The following is a 21,572-nucleotide window of genomic DNA, read 5'->3' on the forward strand; positions in this document are numbered from 1 at the left end:
TGAGCTGAATGGTGAGCACTGGGAGAAGGTGTTTCAAGAGGAGTTGGCCCCACCACCACCAATCTAGACAACCCCTTGCACTGGCAGACAGACATACAGTAGTCCAACAGTATATATAGAACAATGAATCCAGTGCATCACATTGTTTTTGCCTTGTCCTACAGCTCTGTAAGAGGTGACAAGACTGCACCAGACTGAGACCAGACTCAGACCAACACTGCAAGTAAAATTTGGCTTGTGAATCAGAAAGGAAAACAAAAGACTGAGTGGCACTGATTTTCCTCTTTTGTCATTAAGGTGGTTGTTATTAACACTTTTTGGAAAAACAGGGTGAAGAATAAGAAAAAATCCTTAAAATCAGCTTTGTTATCAATTTTTAAACCTTTTCATTTTCCTACCATTTTCCTATGTAGTTTCATCACAGCACTGGAACTTAATTTGGGATATTTTAGAAGAGGAAGATTTTATTGAAAGTATTATGGTTAAAAAAAGAAGAACAGAGAACCCAGTCCATATTCTTTCTCTATACTCTCAAGAAAACAAGTTGGGTATTTGGCAATCACATTTTTCAGGATAAAAGTGGTGTGTGTGCTTTTCACACATTTTCTGCATAAATATTTTGAGATTCCTGTAAAACAGGACAACTGCTTTTTTTATTCTTCATGAATCAGCCCCTATGTTTGAAACAAATCGTTGCAGCAACAAGGAATGACAGCATGACAGCCTAGTAGGTTATTAATGGGAGTGACAGCCTGCAAATCAGAAATCATGGCAGTGCATCTGTATGAACAGCAATTTGTGCTCAGTTGAATAACCAGGAAATCCAGAAAATCAAAAAAGGTTCAGGGAGAAAATGAATCAAACAGAAACATTTTTAGATAACCCAAACTTCCTGGAAGTAATTGGCATGTTTGGTAAATAGAAACATTAAAAGTTTAATATTGCCCATTCTTAGGTTCACATACGTGTGTTTTAATGTACACTAGAACACTAAAGCTGTACAAAAGAAATGAAGGGAAAAGAAAAAATGCTCAGTTTTTTTTAATTCCAAGGGCTGCTCCAAAAGTAATGCCTCCTATTTTGTTATGTTGGCCCACAGCGTCAGAGGCGGATGTTGGTGGTATGGCAGTTGAGACTTTGCCTTCCCACCAAGATCCCATTACATGTTGTTGCCGTGCGACAGATGGCAGCAGAGGGGCAGTCTAACAGAATGGCATCTAACATGGAAGTGTGTATGAATCACAAGTGCATCACTGAATTACTGTGTGGCACCCTCTGACATTCATTGATACTTGCTGAATGTTTATGGAGACCAAACAATGGATGTGAGCATAATGACAGACGGACTGCACGAGCAACATTTTCCCAGCAACAACACTGTCACTGCGTCTGTGAAACTGGGTCACCTCCGCTAGTGTAGGTTTTTATGAGAGCAGCATGAAGATTCTGTTCATTGCTGGCCAAAATGGATAGTTTATGGTGTTGGCTGTGCTGAAAAACAGTGTCCTCTAGCTGAGAATTTGCTCTATCAAATAGTGTCATTGTACTCTTTGCATCTGTTGTAGTTTCCATAGAAATAAAGAGGAGTAGATACTTTCAGAGCTGGCTATGTATTATTATTTTTTATTATTATTATTACCTATTTGAGTGACGTCATCAGTAAAATGAAATTGCAACCTATATAAATACTTTAACATATTTTACCAACAAATTACATTAATTGTGTATTCTAGATAGCATTTAAAATCCTCCACAAAGGAAAATCTCTAAATGCAGGTTCTTTGCTTTTTCTACTCGCTGATTGAGTTCTTCTGTAAAAGGAAACAAAACAAAATCAAATATCTTCTATTTCTCCATAGCATGTAATAGAAATTGTGCTATGGAAAGTACAATTTTATACATTTCCAGTTCACACACAAGCTTATGGAGAGACTGGCCATGAACCTGTAGAAGTAGGATTAAATTGTACATGTATATTTTAGGCTTCATTTAGGATGTTTCAAGTTTGGCAAAAAGTTCTTACAATACTCTGGATTATAATCTGAACCCAATTTTACCATCTCACAGTTACTGGTCACAGAATCACAGAATGGCCTGGATTGGAAAGGACCTCAAGGATCATGAATCTCTAACCCCTCTGCCACAAGCAGGATCACCAGCCTCCCCATGTAATACTAGACCAGGCTGCCCAGGGCCCCATCCAACCTGGCCTTGAACACCTCCATCACCAAACTCTCTGGGCAGCCTGTTCCAGCACCTCACCACTCTTATATTAACAAACTTTCCCCTGATATCCAACCTAAATCTTCCCTCCCTCAACTTAAAACCATTTCCCCTTGTCCTGCAGTTATCTACCCTTTCAAAGAGTTGACTCCCCTCCTGTTTGTAGGCTCCCTTTAGGTATTGAAAGGCTGTAATGAGGTCACCCCACAGCCTTCTTTTCTCCAGGCTGAACAAGCCCAGCTCCCTCAGCCTGTCTTCATAGGGGAGGTGCTCCAGTCCCCTGATCATCTTTGTGGCCCTCCTCTGGACCCTCTCCAACAGCTCCCTATCTTTCTTGTACAGGGAGCTCCAGACCTGGATACTCCACATGGGGCCTCACAAGAGCAGAGTAGAGGGGGACAATCACCTCCCTGTCCCTGCTGGCCACCCCTCTTCTGATGGAGCCCAGGATACCATTTGCTTTCTGAGCTGCAAGGGCACACTGCTGGCTCATGTTAAGTTTTTCATCCATCAGGACTCTCAAGTCCTTCTCTGCAGGGCTGCTCTCAAGGACTGCTCCTTCCAGTCTGTATGGATGCCTGGGATTCCTCCTGCCCAAGTGCAAAACCTTTCACTTTGCTGTGTTGAACCTCCTTAGATTCACCCAGGCCCGTCTTTCAAGTCTGTTGAAGTCCCTCTGAATGGCATCACTTCCTTCCACCGTGTCAACTGCACCACTCAGCTTGGTGTCATCAGCAAACTCACTGAAGGTGCAATGACACCAGCCATCAGTGATCTTTTAGTGCATTTTATAGTTGATCTAAACCCTGAATTGGAGTTTTCTGCACCGTGGTGACTGTAAACATGCAACTCAGTCCAGATTTTGCTCTTTCTGTTAGTGTAAATTGTTTAACCTAGAAGATGTCGATCCCCCCAATGGTACGTTCCAAATACAGTAATTCTTAGACAGTAAAATTTTGATTTATGTCTTTGGCGAGGACTGTAAGATCTGGAAGTATGAATCTCTTTTTACAGATAACACATTAAGCTTTGCATAGCTTTCATGTTGGACAGTGATTACTGAAAGTGTGTAATCTCAAGGTAAAAAAAAGTTCTGCCCCTAGTTGAGTGGGACAACTCTATTCACCATGAAGAGCATTTTTCTGATAATCAGGTTATCCATATCTGAAGCATTAACTTCCAGTGCTCCAACAGGAGAAAGAGACAAAAATCATATAAAGTTATACACAGTCAGAAGCCCAATGTCCTACACCATTACTTCCTCCGCAAACAATTTAACTATTCCCTTCTTTGTCTGCAATGTCTTATTGATGTTAGTACAGAAATTGCTGTATCTGGCAAATCTCAAAATCCATCCTGATTTGCAAGGAATCTACTTTTTTATTATTTGTTCTGAATCTGCCTGATAGCTTTATTTATTTATTTATTTACTCTCTAATTGTTTTTTATTTTCTTTTTCCTTTCTCCTCTGGCATTATCAAGCATGGAGACCTTGAATTTCATGTTTAAGTTCCAGTGGTACAGTAGCAATTTTGTGTCACAACTTTGTGTTTGATTTGCATTAGAAGTTAGTATACTACTGTGGGTAACCCCCAGGCGGTGTTATCATCCTGTTCCTGAAATGGAAAAAAAAGTGTATGCCTTCTTGAAACACTAAGAAATTAAATAAAGCATACACACACACACACATACACACAGACCTAGAAGAAAAAACACATTTGTTAAAAAGCTTTTTAATGCCAATACAAAATATAAACAAAACGTGGTTTCTGAATGAAATATCAGGACAAATAATCCTCTTGCCCATCTGTTACACTAAAATGGCCGCAATAGTATTGTGTTGTGAGAATACATGTGCCAGTAATAGATGAGATAAAAGCAGACATATGCTAGCAAGAAAGAATAAAAAATGTTCATGATAAGTTATGAGCTGAACCAGGATGGAGAAATATATTCATACATGAGAGTACAATATCTGCCAATCTATGTGTAAAGCAGATATTTCCATACTGCGTATAATTGTTCCAGTTGCTTAATGCCTTCATCCCAAGGGACCTCAAGAATGCCACATATCACCAGCAACAACCTGGGCAAGGTTAATCTTAAATAAAGACTTCCTCTTTTGCCTTAGAAACTGCTCATGAATCTACTGAATGACCTTGGTAATTACCTCGCATTCTTGGAACGATTTCAGCTTACCTGTGAATATGTTTCAGGGCTTGACCAAACAGAAAAAGCAATAACTCTCTTTTCAAAGAATAAAGAAACAAAAATAGAGCATTTTGTGGTTTATCTCTATAAATTTTGTGAAGCTGTACATGGGGTACAATGAAGTAGAACAGAGATTGCCTCTTGCAAATTGAAAAATTGGCAATGACAGAAAGCTATAAGACCTGGAAGTCAGTACTTTGTATGAACTAAATGGGTCTTCTTAGTTACAACTCTGGCCAACTTCAATTTGACCGAAAGAGAACTAAAACAAAGATGGTGACACAGAGGCTCCTTCATCCTCTGCTGCCAATAAGCCTCATTTTACCCCCTGGAATAAAGTTGGTTGAAAAAGATTATTTCCTACAGGAAATTCCAAGAACTTAAAATACTGATTCTCTCCAGATAGAAACAAGTGCAAATTGAGAATTTTTCACAAAATGAAGCTTTCCAAAATATTTCATTTTGACTGCAGTGAAATACTGTGAGGTTCACAGTAAAATATCCAGAGACACCAGTGTCATGGTTTTATGATTTTTGGTCATCAGTATTCCACGCCATAACATCATGTAATGCACTGGGGGTGGGGTTTGATATCTGCCGAATGTTCGTCCGTCGGAGAAGAACTACATTTCCCCAGGAGACTTTGCGGTCAGCAAGGGGATATAACTCCAAGCAAGGTCACCTGATCCTTCTTCTTCGCCTGCTCTTCGCTGTCTGCGCTTCGCTATCTGCGCTTCGCCATCTGCACTTCGCCGTCTGTACTTCAGTCGCTCAACTGGACTGCACTTCTCACCCCAGCATTGTGGTGAGGTCTATACAATTCAAACAGACTCTCTCTCTCTCTCTCTCATTGTATTTTACTAATACTATATTTAGTAAAATCATTTGTTCCACCTCAGATCAGTGCTGTTGTTTTCAAGTATTTTGGGGTCCCCTGCTTCCCCTTTCCCAGAGGCGCGGATCCGCAGATCCCTCCGCCCTGCTGGTCACGGAACTGGGCCGGACCAGCCCATAAACCGTTGACACACCAGCACTGGAAACTGTAGGTGGATAGGCAGAGCTGAGATAGTAAAATTCCTGGGCACCTTTACAAATGTTGTTCCATTTGATCCCTGGCCTGGTTTTAAACTAGACCAATCCTCCTCCAGCAGTTAAGCTGACTATGCAGAAAAGGTGTGGAGAGGAGAAGTCTGTAAAAACAAACACAACATCCACAACAGTCAGTTTGTCATCTTCATGCAATTAAACTCAGGAATCAGTCTTGCAGTCTAACACTCTGTAGAATGGTCCTTCCACAGACACGGAGCTCTCAAGTAGTGGGCAGCTTCAGCAGATTTGTACCATAACAGCTGCAGAAACCTCAGCAGGCTTTCACTACCCATCAGATATCTTTTCCTTTCTTCCTTCCTGTATTCTTCCGTGTGCCATGCCCAACAACATGTTGTATCTTCACAACAGTTCCCACTCTGCAGTGCAACACCCGGCAGCTAACAAAAAATCAGTGTGCTGACAATGGTGCTTTTTCTGCCAGTTCCTATGGTGCTACCATTTTGTCATCATATACATTCATATTTATTCAACTTTTCCCCTTTGCAATATTTTAAGTTTTAAATTACATGAGGGAAATATGGAATATAGTGTTCCCGAGCACTAAGTGTAAAAGACAAATGTAAAACAATTGATTTAATTCAATTTGTATTTTCATTTATAGTGTGAATTATAATGTTCATTCTGTTATAGACTAATCAAAGACTGGTGAGAGGATGAAAGAAAGAAAGAATTCAGTTCTGTGTTCATCTGTTGCAGGGATATACTCAGAATGACTGATATGACACTGGAACCCCCAGGGCCAAGGATCCTCTGAAGAAAACCAAACTCTGGATTGTATTGGAGTTCAAGCAGGACAGAAAGCTGAATCTGACAACCCAAACACGACAGGTGATTAAGTTATTTCATATGGTTTTTTTTTCTTAAGAATCTATGAATACAGGCTCTGAAAATCCTTCATCTTTAGTTCTGCCCAATAATCCATACAGCAGTTTATGTCATTCTCAAATGCCTCTGAAAATTTTGGGCAAATCTGAGATGGAATGAACTGCTACTCATCTTAATGAAAATATTTCTCAGAACTAGTACTGAACCTGAACCAAAACCAAAGAGCAGAACTGCACAGATTGCTTTTGACTATTTAGATCCAGGACTGCTGTTGAATTCCGAATCAAGTCTGTTATTTCAAATAAAAGATCAGATCCAAAATAAACAGCATGCTTAATTCTCTATTTTTTTTTAATGTGAAATCAAAAAAATTAACTTTTTTTGGACTTCCTCTCTAGACTTTTCTTGTGTTGTCCTTCTTCTGTCTACCATGACAGAGATACTGAGATCAGACAAGGTTCACTTTTGTAGAGGCTTTCTATGAGCAATGGAATTATGATAAATTTACATCCAGAATCAAGCAATTAGTTTAGGAGGAATGAAAAATTAATCATGGGAGAGAAGATGAGATGGAGATGAGTTTACTAAGGTAAATTATTCCAGATTTTTGGTGGTGACTACTCATGAATGAACAATAAGAAATGCTAGATTCTCAGTACTCCTTTGGAAGGAACTATGTGGCATCCACAGTGCAAGACTGCTACACAAATCTGAACATGTGTTGAAGTTCCTCTACTAATTCTTTCATTCCTTCAGTGTAATGCAGGAAACATCTCAAGATCATGGTGAGAGTTCACTGTGCTCAGATACTCTGAGATAAATGTTTACAGGTTGTTACCAGAAAATGTAGTTTCAGGAAACACTTCAGCTTTTTTAACCTGTTTTATCTTGGAAAAAGACTGGGGGCTGCAAAGTCCTCAGTATTTTTCTTATTTTCCAGCATCCTCTGTTTGGACAAATACTTGCATTTGCAGTTCATAATTTGCTTCATTGTATTGCATATCTTTCAGTGCTTCATAAATAAACAGCTTGATGACTGCATAGGGCTCTTGAGCCATCTTGTACATAGGCTTCCTCTTGTACAGGGGAAAAAGAATCCATTTGTAAACATAACAATTAATTACTTGATTCAATCTCATGTTCCAGCAAGAGCTTCCTGTGACATATTGTTCAGGTCATTTAGAACACTTTTACGAAAGGATTTTGTTTGCAAAAGTTCTCCGTGTGTGAAATTTAGGTGCCTGAAATGTAACAAATTTTGAAGTCTGTGGATGCCAATACTTTCACTTTTAAAATTCCCCTGATATTCAGAGTTCTGCTTCTGTGTGTAAACACAAGTTCCATCATTTTAGTATAAGTGGTTTAATATTTTTTTTAATCTCTGAGTCTAGCTGGAATATATATACTATGCTGATGTCTCCAATCAACACGGTATGCTAGAATTATTTTGAGCCTTAGTTAGCACACCTAACTATCTGAGTTCAATAAAAAAATATACATTATCAAATGATCTTCTATGCTCCTCACTCCTGCAACTGAACTGTAATTAGAGCATTGGCTTCAGATGTATGACTTCCAGTTCTTTTTTCAGCTTCAGGAAAAATTTACCCATGTTCTTCATTTTTTACTGGTCTTTACTCCATTGTGAGTCATTTTATTTCCTTCTTCCACTAGGAAGAAAGAAATAGAAGGGTTGTTAACACAGAAAGAATCTAAGCCAGGAAACCAAATGAAAGCTATTGGATGCCTCAGGTAAATCTCAAGGACCACCTGCACTTAATTTTCTCCTGCTTAATAAAGGATGATATCACTCTCCCTCCTAACTAGGTGTTGTATTAACAAATATGTTAGGAAATATGAAACTTCAATACCAGTCTTTTATGGATTAGATATAGAAGAGCTAGAAGCTATAGTTACTTGGTACAGCTTTATTCTAGACTGGAATCAAGGCTGGATGTTCTTGCAGCTGAAGAAAGACTATTCCTCTTCACTGTCTGCCACCTTTTGTCAAGATGACCAGGACACTTGGCAAGTGAATAAATGGCACAATACTGAGGTTCATATCCTTCCGTTTTCTCCCTCAAGCAGTGTCACTTTTAAATTTAGCTAATTACATTGTGGGTAATTACAGGTTTATTTCAATCATCTTTTTCTTTTTAAAGTTAATTTGGTTTGATTTTCTCAGCAAAGGCTGTTTATTCTAAATAATTGTACTTTTCTGCATAAGGTATGTGCTGGTCTTCTGTGACACCATTGAAGCCTCTATCACAGGTTCTCCAAAACTTTCCCATAAATGAAGCCACAGAAGGTCTTGAGGACAGCATTTCTTTCTAATCTGGGAGGCCAAATGGTCTCAGCCAAGGTGTCTGAGAACATCTTTGGGTTAAAAAAAACCTGGAATATGTCTTGGACTCCTGCCTCAGAAGCTGCAATAAGATAACTTTGCTGTAAAAGCATTTTGGCAGAGTGAGTACTGTAGGTAATAAAGATCAGCCAGATTCTCACATCAAATCTAGAATTATTTCTCATTTCAATCACCATTTTATTTTCTTGATGTCACCTATTCTGAAAGATGAATCATTAAGCTTTTTATCCACGTTATTTAAGGACAAGCTGGCTTTCAAAAGCTTAGATCAGCTTGTTGCTGTGTTTCAAATGACTAAGGACTGGGAAGTCCCAGTATAGGTATGTGGTAGAGGAAGGGAAAACAGGTAACTTACTGTGGGAAAATGACATGTTTCTACAGTGGGAAAAGCCTTATTTCCAGTTAGACACTGGCCTGCAGAAGGAGTTTATCTCCATGTTGCTTAACATGTACTCCCTCTGATAGATAGGAAAGTAGGACTAATCCTAGAAGAAGCATCCATTTGAGTCACAGCCATTTGATCACCAAGAAACCCAGTTTTTAGACAAACAAACCAAGTTGGTCTAACCCAAGCTATTAAAATATTCTTAAAATTTGAAGTAGGACATTAAAATTAATAATACCAATATCACAAACAGAATTTAAATAAAAAATGTTAATAGATATTCTGTACATTTTTAAGGATTTGTATACAATTTTCTAGCCACTTTTTTAAAAAATCACCTTTGGAAAGAGTTTAAAAAATCTCTACAGTCTTGTAGAGAGATTCTGAATTCTGTATAAATTTCTAGATACAATTTATTTTGTAAGATTTAAGTTTTGAGCTGTGGTTAATATAGCAATTTATTTCTGAACATTTGTGAAATTTCTTGGACTAAGAAGTCTTTTCTCCTTATTTCTTACATTTTGCTGAAGTATCCTCTTACAAGCTATTTTTCACAACATACATTTATATTCTTTTGAACTTTTTGTTTTGTTTTATTTTGAGAAGGAATTCTTTATTCCACATTTTGCAAGAGAGCACTAGTTATGTAATCTCTGTTTAGAAACAGGAAAGTTATCCTCTTCCACACTTCCTTGAATTTCAGTGAAAACTTAAAAAAGCCAAGAAAGCAGAGTCAACTGATTCTAATTCAGAAGCAGGATGAAGGAAGACTTTTCTTTTCCCTCTCTACATGCACTGTCATATGATCATCCTACTGTAAATACAAACATATAATTTAACTGGCCACCACTACAACAACTACTCACAACTGCGGCAAGAATTTCATAGAAAGCACATAGCCAGGTTTTGTGCCCAAATAATTTTAAGACATACATACAACCAGGCACTTTATTGGGTCAGGGCAAAGACCAAGAAATTGAACAAGTAATAGAAAATACATATCAAAATATAGAGTGAGGAGGACGTGGGATGCATAAGTAGATGAGCAGATGAATAGATCAGTCTCATCAACGTTTGGATAGTTCAGTTGTTGCAAGTCTATTTATTCAGTGATAATTCTAAGAGATATCCACCGATAAAAATTTTGAAGAAATATAGAATCTTGCAGAGTATAATTTGCAGCAACAATCCAAATTGTGCGGCATTTAAGAATGTCTTACATCCCTAGAAGAGGAAAGTTGCTGAGATGGAACCAATTCACTAAAACAAATGTTGAAAAGCTATGAAATGTAGTAGAAATTGTGGATTATCGTTTCACTTTGGTGTTTGGGTTCTGTTGATAAATCTTTAGCTGTTTAGCTAAACCTACTCAGAGTTTTCAGATTTTAAAAGAAGACGGGTTAGTTGAGTTCCCAGCTTCATTTCATCTAATAATAATTTGTTAATGCAAGAAAAAATGCCCTAAATATATATATATAAATATATATATATTTTTTAAATAGGGTTTAAAATTGTAAAAATGATACTATAAACTCCCAGCAGAAAATACAGGTAATCTTCCCAAGGTCTAAACTGATGAATTTCTAAGAATTCTTTTGTATGAAGCAACAGTCTGGTTATCCATTCTTCATCTTAATACTGAGATAATGGGCTGTGCTTCTATATCCTTGCAGCACTTCTTCATCTTCCTTGTGCTGACTTTTTTTAGCTCAGTGGATATCAGGTGACTCAGCATTCAAGATCTCTGGAGCAATTTGTTGAGCTGCCTCAACAGTAACTGTGACTCATGCAATTAACTGTTGCTGCATAAGTTCTTGCTTTCTCACCTGAAGTCAACCAATTTCCAAAACCGAACAGAAAAACAATCAAGGATCTTTAAACTGAGTGCGGTGGTAGGAATATATAATCCTCCTTCACACTTAAAAGAAACAATTCCATAGTTGTTAATATAGATCTTCATCAACTGACTTAGCTTCAAGAAAAATGTGGGCAGAAGCACAGGTGATTCAGACCAATGTCTCAGTTTGATTAGGCCACTGAAGTGTGAGACTACATCTACAATCCTTATTTTGAAGTATTTTTCTAATGAGTCAACGTTTCATTTTTAAATTAAAGAAACAATAGAAAGGTGATTCGGATCTGAGTTTCAATTTCAGCAGAGAAACATTTCCTACTGTTGACACTGGCATATATTATAGAATGACAAATAACATACTAAGCAGGAATAGTGTACTTGAAACAATTTGTTTTCAGTTTAAGAAATTATGTAAACTGTAATCTCTGGATCTGGCTAGGTAGTAAAGCATGTATGACTGAGTCCGTCCATAACTCTGCCTGTTCTCCCTTCTTGTCACGAACTTTCATACTTACTGGGGAAAAATAATCCCTTCCTTGATGCTCTGTAGAATTCTAAATACAGCCCAATATTTAACAGGGAGATTTTTTTTTTTTTTAACCAAGGCATACAGATACACAAGCTTTTCCTCCATCTTACTTAACTAGCCCTACAGAGTAATTGCCAGCATGATCAAGATAATATTAGGAAAACGTGTCTGTCCTTTTCTGTCTATAACTTTTCAGTAGGGGAGAAGAGAACATTTAGCAAGTTCCTTTTCTGCACTCTATTCCAAGAGATCTGTGGACAAGAAATTCTGACACTTGAGTTTTCAGGAGAAGCTGTTTCCAAGGTATTAATATTACAAGCCCTGTTCTCCCTCATTTTTCTGTCTGACCATTTTTATCACTTTAATCAGATTTTATTCAGGTTGTCTCCTCTTGAGTCCTTAAACTGGGAGCACTGATGATCATCTGAATGCAAAGTTTACTGTGTGGCAGTTACTGCTCTCATACTGTAGCTGTAATTTTTTAAATTATAGAAAATATCTGTGAAATATAAATACGGAAGTTAAATTGCAGTGACAGTGGAAATTAGGTCAGTATAATAAACCAGTAACACTAGGTAGGAAGTGAAGAATATGCTAGTGGATAATAACTGATGAAATCAGGTAATTCTGTTCTCGAAGCCATAAATATAAAGATTCTCTATGTGGCAAAAGTTACATTTTTCTGAATAATGACTAATAATATTTAGCTACATTTAAGAGGTTGGCTCAGATGTTATCAGTGTAAATGGGAATGTCCTATTTAGTATGAGAGAAGCTGGCTAAGACCTCAAATGCTCTACATTTTCTAAACACTATACAAATATTGTCTAAATAAGCAAGGCTCCAAAAGACTCTGTAGAGAACAAAGAGCAATGCAAGCTGGAGTGCCTTGAAGTTTATGAAGTACATCACATGGTTTCACAGCTTCTGAGGACCAGCTTGTGATGCTCTTTGCTGCTGCATGCAGCATGGGAAGAAGAATAATATCTCTATATATTCGACAGCAACTATGTTCACAAGAGAGAGCAAGGCTGGGACTTCCAGGCACCCGAAGAGCAGAATGGTTACTCTCAAGTGACTGTGGACAGTGGCAAGATGAAGGATCTTTCCTAATTGCCCCTGCTAACCAAACGATCTGAGCTGTCTTATATTTATATCTTGTGGTTCTCTTTTTTTTTGCCAGGAAAGAGAAGTGGTGAAGCAGGGAGAGAGAGGACAGAGTGCTAGGAATCCCCTGCTCTGGCTCCTACATGGGATCAGGACAAGTAAATTTTTGGATTTGGAAATTATAGAGCTCTCCAGGATACACCAGTTTAGATGAAGTGTAGCGTCCAGGATATATGAACACTTTACATGCTTGTCAGCTGATTCAACCCATATAGGATCTTGAAATGAAATGCTTAAATATTGCTATTCTGAAGTAAATATTTGAGAGAGCAAATAAAACTAAAAAGCCAATACTACAAACTTTGATTCATGTAAATTGATGCTGGCCATACAAAAAATCTCACTGGTTACAATAGCTAAAGTCTAATTCAGAGAGCAAAGATTTGTAGCATCAAGGATTAACTAGTAATATTAACTAGAAATCCAACTCTACAAATCAAATGTGCTAAGCTGTTCTTTCATTTCTGTATTGCCTTAATGCATAGAGTCTCCAACCAGTTTTGAAACATTTTGTTGCATACAAACATGTAACAGTGTCTGTCCTCAAACTGTGAAGAAAAGGTATTACAGGAGGAGAGAAGCATTGTTTTACTGATGAAGAAAATAAGCCTAGAGAAAGAATAGAATCGTTTTGATGTTATGACTCTACTGTGCTGTCAAAATCTGCTACTATAAGCAGGTCAGCTTTAGGAACTGATATAAACAATACAGGAGTAAGTGTAAACATGTTGATGTAAGTCTGTCCATAACACAATTGATTATAGCTTGCCAACCCTGTTTAATACTTCAGATTTTATCAAAGATCAGATTTACTTTAGTGTAAAAACCACGGCAGAACCCCCAGTTTGACCCCAATATTGAAAGTGACCCCAATATTCTGAGCTACTTGAGCCTTAAGTCCTTCTGGCTCCTCTACCTGAGATGAAGAAAGGATAAGGATTTGTACAAAGGTAAGGATTATTAACACCTCTGTAGAGGTAGAGAAGATGAAACGCACAGATTGAGCTATTAGCCCAAGGACCTAAAAAGAGAACAAAGGCTTGAGAAGAATACAGACAAAGCTGCTTTCCCATTTAGTTTGTTTGACAGTACTAACTAAAATGTTGTGTAGTTAGGTGGTTGCACAGAATATTGCCTAGGACCCAAGTCTTGCTGTTCCTTCTAAACATTATATTCATTTTGCATTATTAAAATATATGTTTTAAAATTGCAGGTGTGTAATAGCAAAGTTCTGTGTCCTCTGAGCATTTCTGATACTTTTCTTACAAGTTTGAGAAATGAAAGAGGTCAAATACCAAAAATAGTGTAGTCTTCTTTTTTTTCTGAACAATAATAAAAAGACCATCCATCACACTGGCAGGCTCATATCTTATATGACCACATACAAAACACACTCCAACTGAATGAACAGCTGTCAGAGCAGTCTCTTGTCAGCACGTGGGCTGAAGTTCGCTAATGCATGTGCACACGTGCAAGCATTCACATCCTTATCTCACAATGATCAATAACTAGACTTGCAAATGTATTTATACTAATGATTTACTCTGGATGCCCTGGCTTTCTTACGTTCTTTGGCCCAGCTATCTCCCATCATCTTTTCACAATAGGATTATCCACCGTGGAGGAAGATTTTCCATGAGTAAAATCTGAATAGCTGAAGAGTCAAAGTGATTTTTGTTCTTTTGATTCTTTCCATAAGTCTGAGATAAATGGTTTGTTTCTCACAATTTTAATGCTGGATATAAAGGCAATGAAGAAACTAAGATTAATTCATGTGGATCAGAAATATCCATACAGCAAAAGTCACAGTGGAGGGAAGAGTGTTCTTATAGACAAGAACTATTTATCTCTAGGGTAAACCTGAAAAACTGCTCCATAGAAGTATTCCCAAATCTAAGCCCAAATAGTTGCAGATTTTCTTCTACTGTTATACATCTGTTGTCATGCTCTGGACTTCCAAGCAGACTTACTTTCCATAAACTTGACAGATGGATTTGTTCTGCCTGTTCTTCAGAAAATTTCAACACACCAGCATTGTGACTACAAACTTTGCAATTCACAATCCCTACAGAAAGCCTTACCTCCTTCCTGAATATATGTGTATTTTGAGGATAGGCCTGGTCTTTTAAGTAAGACATCCTGACAACTGCAAGAAACTTCTCCACTGACAGGATGGGGAATGTGATTTGTCAGCCCTAAATACTTAGCAATCTCAGCTGTATTCTCTTGGTAAAAGAATTCTTGGTGAAGCTTCTGATTAAGTAAGGTGCCTGATCTGAATATGTCCCACAGTCATTACATGAATTGTCCAAAGAGTGTCACACAGTGAAGATGAAAGCACACTTACTATCCGCATATATTTCTTGGTGTCTGCAGGCATCACTTGCAGGATCCCAAAACTCCATAGCAAGATACTGCCAGAATGCTAAGAACCATATCATTGAAAAATAAATTCAAGGCATAAACACATCCATTCCTACACTTGGCATAAATATTTTTTTTCAATTAGACAAGATGTTCTGAGTAACATAAATCCCTTTTATAGTTCTAGCTGGTTTGACACTTAATCAGTTACCTTCCCAAGCAATGAATGCTCAACACTTAACTTTTTAACTTTCCTCTCAGATAAGTGCCATCAATTTGCAAGGTGATTTAGAATGCAAATCATGAATAGTGCTCAATACTGCTAGTGCTAGTCCTTTATGAATCAAGGTGCTATAAAACTTCGTCAATATCTCTATTAAACACTTATTGACTGAAGTTTTACAGAAGCCTTATTCACAAGGGACTTGTGCTCCCCATGTGAACTTAGATCATCAGGAAAGGCACAGACAGTGGCTTGCATTTTTCTACTGCCAATTAGAAATAATATCTATCTTTACATACATTGTGCTCGTAGCTGAAATATATACGAGCATAAATACACAGAAGTGAAAAATCTAGTTGTCAAATAATGTCAGAATAGGACACAAGATTGTATTTTCTGAAACATTAATATAAAGTAATATTAAAAACATATTATGAAAAGAAAAAAAAAAGAGTTGATATAGTTTATTTTAAATGTTGGCACTGGAAGAAAACTCAATAGCACAAGGTGCAATAGACCTGTTTTCCAGTCTAAAAAGATTACATTACCATTTCTGGTAGATCTAGTAGATATGAGTTTACTTTTTCACGATTCTTAAACTGGGATGCTAATAATCTTAATCTGGTTAAAATCAAGGGAGATTTGCTTTTGATTTCACTGATATCAAAATTTCACCTTATGTGAAACTAAAGGGGATTTGATGAAGATCTGTGTGGTCGACACGATAAGTTTATAACCCAAAAGTAGCAACATTGCTAGAAATTAAAAACATAATATATATAGATAATTTAATAATCCAAAACTGCAACATGAGGATATCATTCAAGACTAATTCAATTTTAAGCATAATTTTCAGGATTTAGTTTTAAGCACTAACATTTATGTCTTCCTAACTTTCCTGTCGATGGGCAGGTGAGAAATCTTTTTAAGTGGGTTTATGCCAATTTAGACAGCTCAACGTTCAAAGAATCTATGAGAAGCAAGTTAATCCAGCTTTCTAATTGTTTTAATATGTAATATCAACATAAAACAGCTGCATCAGGACTGAACAGCTATTTAAAAACTCTTGAAAAGTGTTTATTAAGGATTTTTCTTCATTACTCCACCTTTATGGTAACTCAAAACCTCCCTGAAAATACCAAGGTAATTCAAGTTTAAGGTGTTTCTTGGTATGAATACAGTCAGCCAGCTAGGATCAGTTCCAACATCTAATGCTACTCATTATAGTGGTGCCAATTAAAAACAAACGAACAAATAAAACACAAATAAACACAGAAATAAACCCTGCCATTTGTCATTTGATTAAAAAGATTTTTCGATCTGCTAAATCCAGGTGCTTTATAGCTTCTCCAAAAGTAACCTTATCTATGGGGTACTGTGCCTTTTGGTTAGGAAGATCAGGTAAGATGTTGGCCTTATAAAACAGTTGTAATTTTGAAAATAATACTGCATTAAAGATGTCTCGATAAAGAAAAAAAAGTTTGATTTATGCATATTGTTCAATTTCATATCAATTTTCTTATTTTTTTTCATTAGAAGATACATTCTAGAAAGAAAAATGATAAATTGTCAGAATTTTGATAAAGAAAACTTTTCCAATGAGAAATTATTTTTCAGTTAAATTTTCTCTTTGATGCTATTTGAAATTTAAATCGTATTTTAAATGCATTTAACTCTTTTAAATGCATTACCGCTGGTATTTAAGAAATAGAACATTGAAAATTAAATATTATGACTTATAAAAGCCATTAGTTTTGTTTACCTTGAATTATTTCTTCACATTATCTGTATGTAAAACTTGTTTTCAAAATGCAGCAATGATCTTTTCTTTGTTGTTACAGAACTGGTAATGAATAAAACAAACAAACAAACAAAAATACAAAAAAACAGTGCACAATGCAAATGTGTTTCTAGTTTTAAAATAATCTGACTCTAAACTTCAGAATTGGCCTCAGAATCTATCAGCTGTTTGTATGCTATATGCTATTTAATATACATCAAATGAAACGAGTTCACAAGTCACCTCTGTAGCTTGTCATAAGTGCCATCTAATTGATGTACATACAGCAGCAGAGTATCCTGTGGCAAGAAGAAAACTTTTGACCTTAGCTGCTTTTGGAGAGCACAGAGAGTTCGGGATTTATTCAAATTGTTTGGGTGTATGTGACATGGTGCTAGAAATATTCCTTTCTGATATATCAGGGGACTTTTATCAGTTGGTGGACACAGACTAACTGACCTTAACTAACCCAGTTGATGAAGGGCATTATGTGACCCAACAATGAACTTCTCTGCTATGAGAGCAACTAGTCTGCACGTGGGAAGGTTTGCTTTTAGCTCTGTTCAGTTTCTGCTCAGAGGCTCAGGTTGGCCCTTATTTTAACTGCACCCATTCAACCATTAATATAAATTATGCTTTAGTTCTAGAAGTAGAAAAAATGTCATCTATTTGGCTTGTAATAATTTGGTGGTGCTCAATATGTAAATTACCAACTACTGCCGTAATTAGATGGTCAACAATTCTTATGGAGAACAGAAGCATTTAAATTGCATCTATTTGGTGAAAAATAAGTGTTTCTCAGCAGAGGCTATTTCACCTACTCAACCCATGATTAAAAACTCGTTGGTTGAAGATTTAAATGGGTTTAGGATTGGCATGGTGTCACCATTGTGCAAATCCTTTGTTAAATATTAAATAATAGAAAAATGTCTTAGGGTCATGCAGTGTGTGATTTATGTGACAAAACCCATATGGGCTGTGTTTGTCAAAGGCAACTCATAATTCTGAATTGTTTCGCTGAATAGCAGAGAATATTTTTGTTGTGGTGGTGGGTGGGAAGAGATTTGTTTTCTCACTATATTCAGTGCGGTAAAGATTTCTCTCTGCCTTTAGACACCTTTCACATGAAGAAGCCAAGCCCTGGGGCTAAGCAAAGGAGACGGGAAGGGATGGATGCCCCTCCCTTTACATCAAGCTACCGCTGATAACGGCTTTTTGATATATGCATGGTCTGGGACTCAATTAGATTGTCAGATAAAAGTAATAAAAATATGTCATTTTTCTAAACATTTTTTTTTATGTGTATAACAGTCAGAAGCTGTTTAGAATCTGAAGACTGTAGGCCATGTGGACTTTTTGAAAGACTTGCCTGTGTGTATGACTTCACATCATCTCAGAATTATTCTTCTGGGACTTTCTAAACAATTGTGTCCATATAAATCCCTATTGCTTTGTTAAAATATATATATGTATATAAAAAGTAGGTAGTAATTTCCTTCCTCCACCCCCTCAAAAATATATATATAAATTACTGCTAGAAATTATTGCTTGCATTCGGTACTCTAGGAAATACAAAGGCAAATTCAAAAAAGACCTTGTCTCCTTTCTTTCTCTAAAATACAATTTATTGCTTTAAATCATAAAAATAAAACAGTCAAATGTTGCATAAGAGACCCTCAGCAGAAATAAAAGAAAAGAAAAGGCAAAACTGAACTTCCCATAAACCCGAATCCCATACAGCAGAGCTTTCTACAAGACCATAATTAAATAATCCCTGAAGGACTTGTGGAGGAGGGGATAAGAATACATAAACTTTCCAACACGATGAAAGAAAAGACTCTATTATTATTATTTGATTATATTTTTAAGAAGGAAAGAACTAAAAAATATATACTTAAGGTAGTCTACATGTGTAAACTATTCCATGCTAAACAAGTATCTGTGTAAATCTCAGCCCTAACACACAATTAAATAGAAAAATAAAGAATGTATTTGTAATTTAGGGACTACAAGGAGATTGTGTCACATTTTAAAAAGGGCCAAAAAAGGGCCTACTGCAGTGTCTAACAATTTCTTCAGCAATGAGGCAGTGGAAACTTCCAGCAGGAGGTTCATGAGGTTCTTATCTGGATGGGAGACTTCAGTCTCGATATGTTCCTAGTTGGTTACTGAATAGGAGAGGAGTCACATACCTGTGCCTATGTGGTCAGGTTAACAGATACAGAGTCCAAAAAGGTAAGGATTTCTTGCAACCATTTTACTTTCTCAAATGGAAAAGAAAACTGTCAGTGAAACACTTTAGTCTGATCTTTTTAAATTATCTTATGTCATTTTCCTTCAGTAAGGAAAAGGCTGTTGATGAAGTGGTTTTCCTCAAATGGAAAAATATCCCAACTGGGAAAACATTTTGATCATCTTAGACTGCAGCATTTTGCAAGGTAAGATGCTGGTCTTCTCTCTGCTAAGCCTCTAAGTATGGAAATCATCCCTCCATACATACATGATACCAAACCACCTGATCTTTGGTGAATGCTGGTCAGCATTTGATCAGGTGGGAAAGGGAAGGTTACTGTGTTCTTTGGCAAACTTTAACATGCAGATATGTAGGCTCTTTTTTGAGGTGGTGGAGGGTGAGGATTCTTTCATTTTATTTGAAACCTGCTTAGGATTTCTCTCATTTATTTGGGACTAGAGTTGTGTCTTTGCTTACAAATCTTTCCCGTAAGCATACCTAATAAAGGTAGAATTAATTATTAATTGCACAGATGCTTAGTGTGCAAAAAGCTGCTTTCTGATGCTCTTCTTCGCTATAAATTTGGAGAAGATATCATACACAAAACGAAACGTGACTCTGTGGTTTATGCATGCTGAGAAGATTCAAGTTTAACTCTTGTCTACTGAGCATCACAGTTCCATAGTTAATGTGTAACATGGGCCTTCTAGCATAATGATAAATCCTATCTGTATGTGCTCTGCAGCTGGGTTTGAAATTATGTTGATAGAACTGTTTATTATTGCATTGAATGACACTGCCTAAAATTGTTGTCAGTCAGAAAAGGGTGGAAAGTTGCAAAGCAGCGAAGACAATGGAAATACATTTTCTTTGGATTAAGAAGTGCCTTGAACTGCAGGGAGAAAGCAGCTTCTTAGGGAAATAAATGGAATTACGTCATATTTTTCATGAAATGCCCAAACTTCCACCATTGTTAGAGCTAACTAGTTGCAGTGATTATATTGCTACTCAGACATTGTGAAGTAAGAACATCTGCCTTTCTGCAGAATCTTCTCCATCCATGCAAAGCTCTGAGGACCTGCAGAGGTCTTCAAGTATAGCAGTGTAGTTCTGATGAAATCCAAGAAGATTCCTCAACCCACAAGAAACTGGATTCTTGCTTTGATTTGGTTCATAGCCCACCTCCACATAGCCTTGTTGGTTTCACAAGTAGTGTATTTGGATATAAGAAACAGGTGTATAATATTGATTTTCAAGCCGTTCTAGAAATCCTTTCCTTTGTTTTCACTTTCTTGTTCAGTGCTGTGAACAGCCACAATGAAATGCTGAACAAAGACCAGGAAGAAATTCTAATCCAAGACAGCAGTGAATTCTGGGTCATCTTAAAGAATCCAAGATGTCTGCAGTGCTATGGAAAAATAGATGGACCCTTCCAAAACATTCTGACACCTGAGTGATTCTATGATTCTATGATTCTATAATTAAAGGTACAGTAAATTCTAATCAGAATCTGGGAAGAGATATTTCCTCCCTGGTAGCACCCTTTTAAACTGTATATAAGTGCTCCAGGTACGTACTGTGTGCCTAGTTTAACCCTCAGTTAAACTTGGTTTTATTTGAAAATTTGTAGTTTAAATGAGGTTGTTAGTGCTGATGCAGCTACCAGTAGGAAAATCACACAAGAAATTGAGAAGAGTACTGAAGATAAGTATTTGTTCCTGGGTGTAACTGGTATGTTTTGCCTAAGCACAACACTGCTCTACTGTGTTGAGTTTGAGCTAGAATGAAAATGAATGCACTTCATCTCCAAATTAGATGCATAACCATATGTGTTATCAATTTATCAGTACACCAACAAAATTGAAGTGTTGAATGGATGTGGCTTGGTGACTGTTTGCAGCTGTAAGAGTCAGCAGATATTACAGTTAGCTGACTCAGCCAACTGCTTCTTGTCACATCTCTATCTTTAGAGTCATTGAGACATCTCTAGTCATAAGGAACTGATATTTAAATGCTACCCTACAGCCAGACTTACATAAGGGTTACAGAATTGATGCCTCTGGGTAGGCTGGAGAATTTGAATACAGAGTGTTACAACACAAATTGTGTTTAAACTCCCTGTAAGCTCTGGAAGGAACTGTAGTTGATCCTCCATTCTAATTGGCAGATCAGTTTTAATGAACAACCTAACGTCATAAGAACATATTTTGCATTACTGCATCAAGGGGAAATCCATTTACTCCCAGATTAGCAGCTTCTACCTGCCTCTTAATTGTGCTATTTGTGGGGAGTAGTGGGGGAT

This window comes from Lagopus leucura, unplaced genomic scaffold, assembly GCF_019238085.1.
Source record: "Lagopus leucura isolate 7727_CA_CO unplaced genomic scaffold, USGS_WTPT01 Super-Scaffold_100002, whole genome shotgun sequence".
Taxonomy (NCBI): Eukaryota; Metazoa; Chordata; class Aves; order Galliformes; family Phasianidae; genus Lagopus; species Lagopus leucura.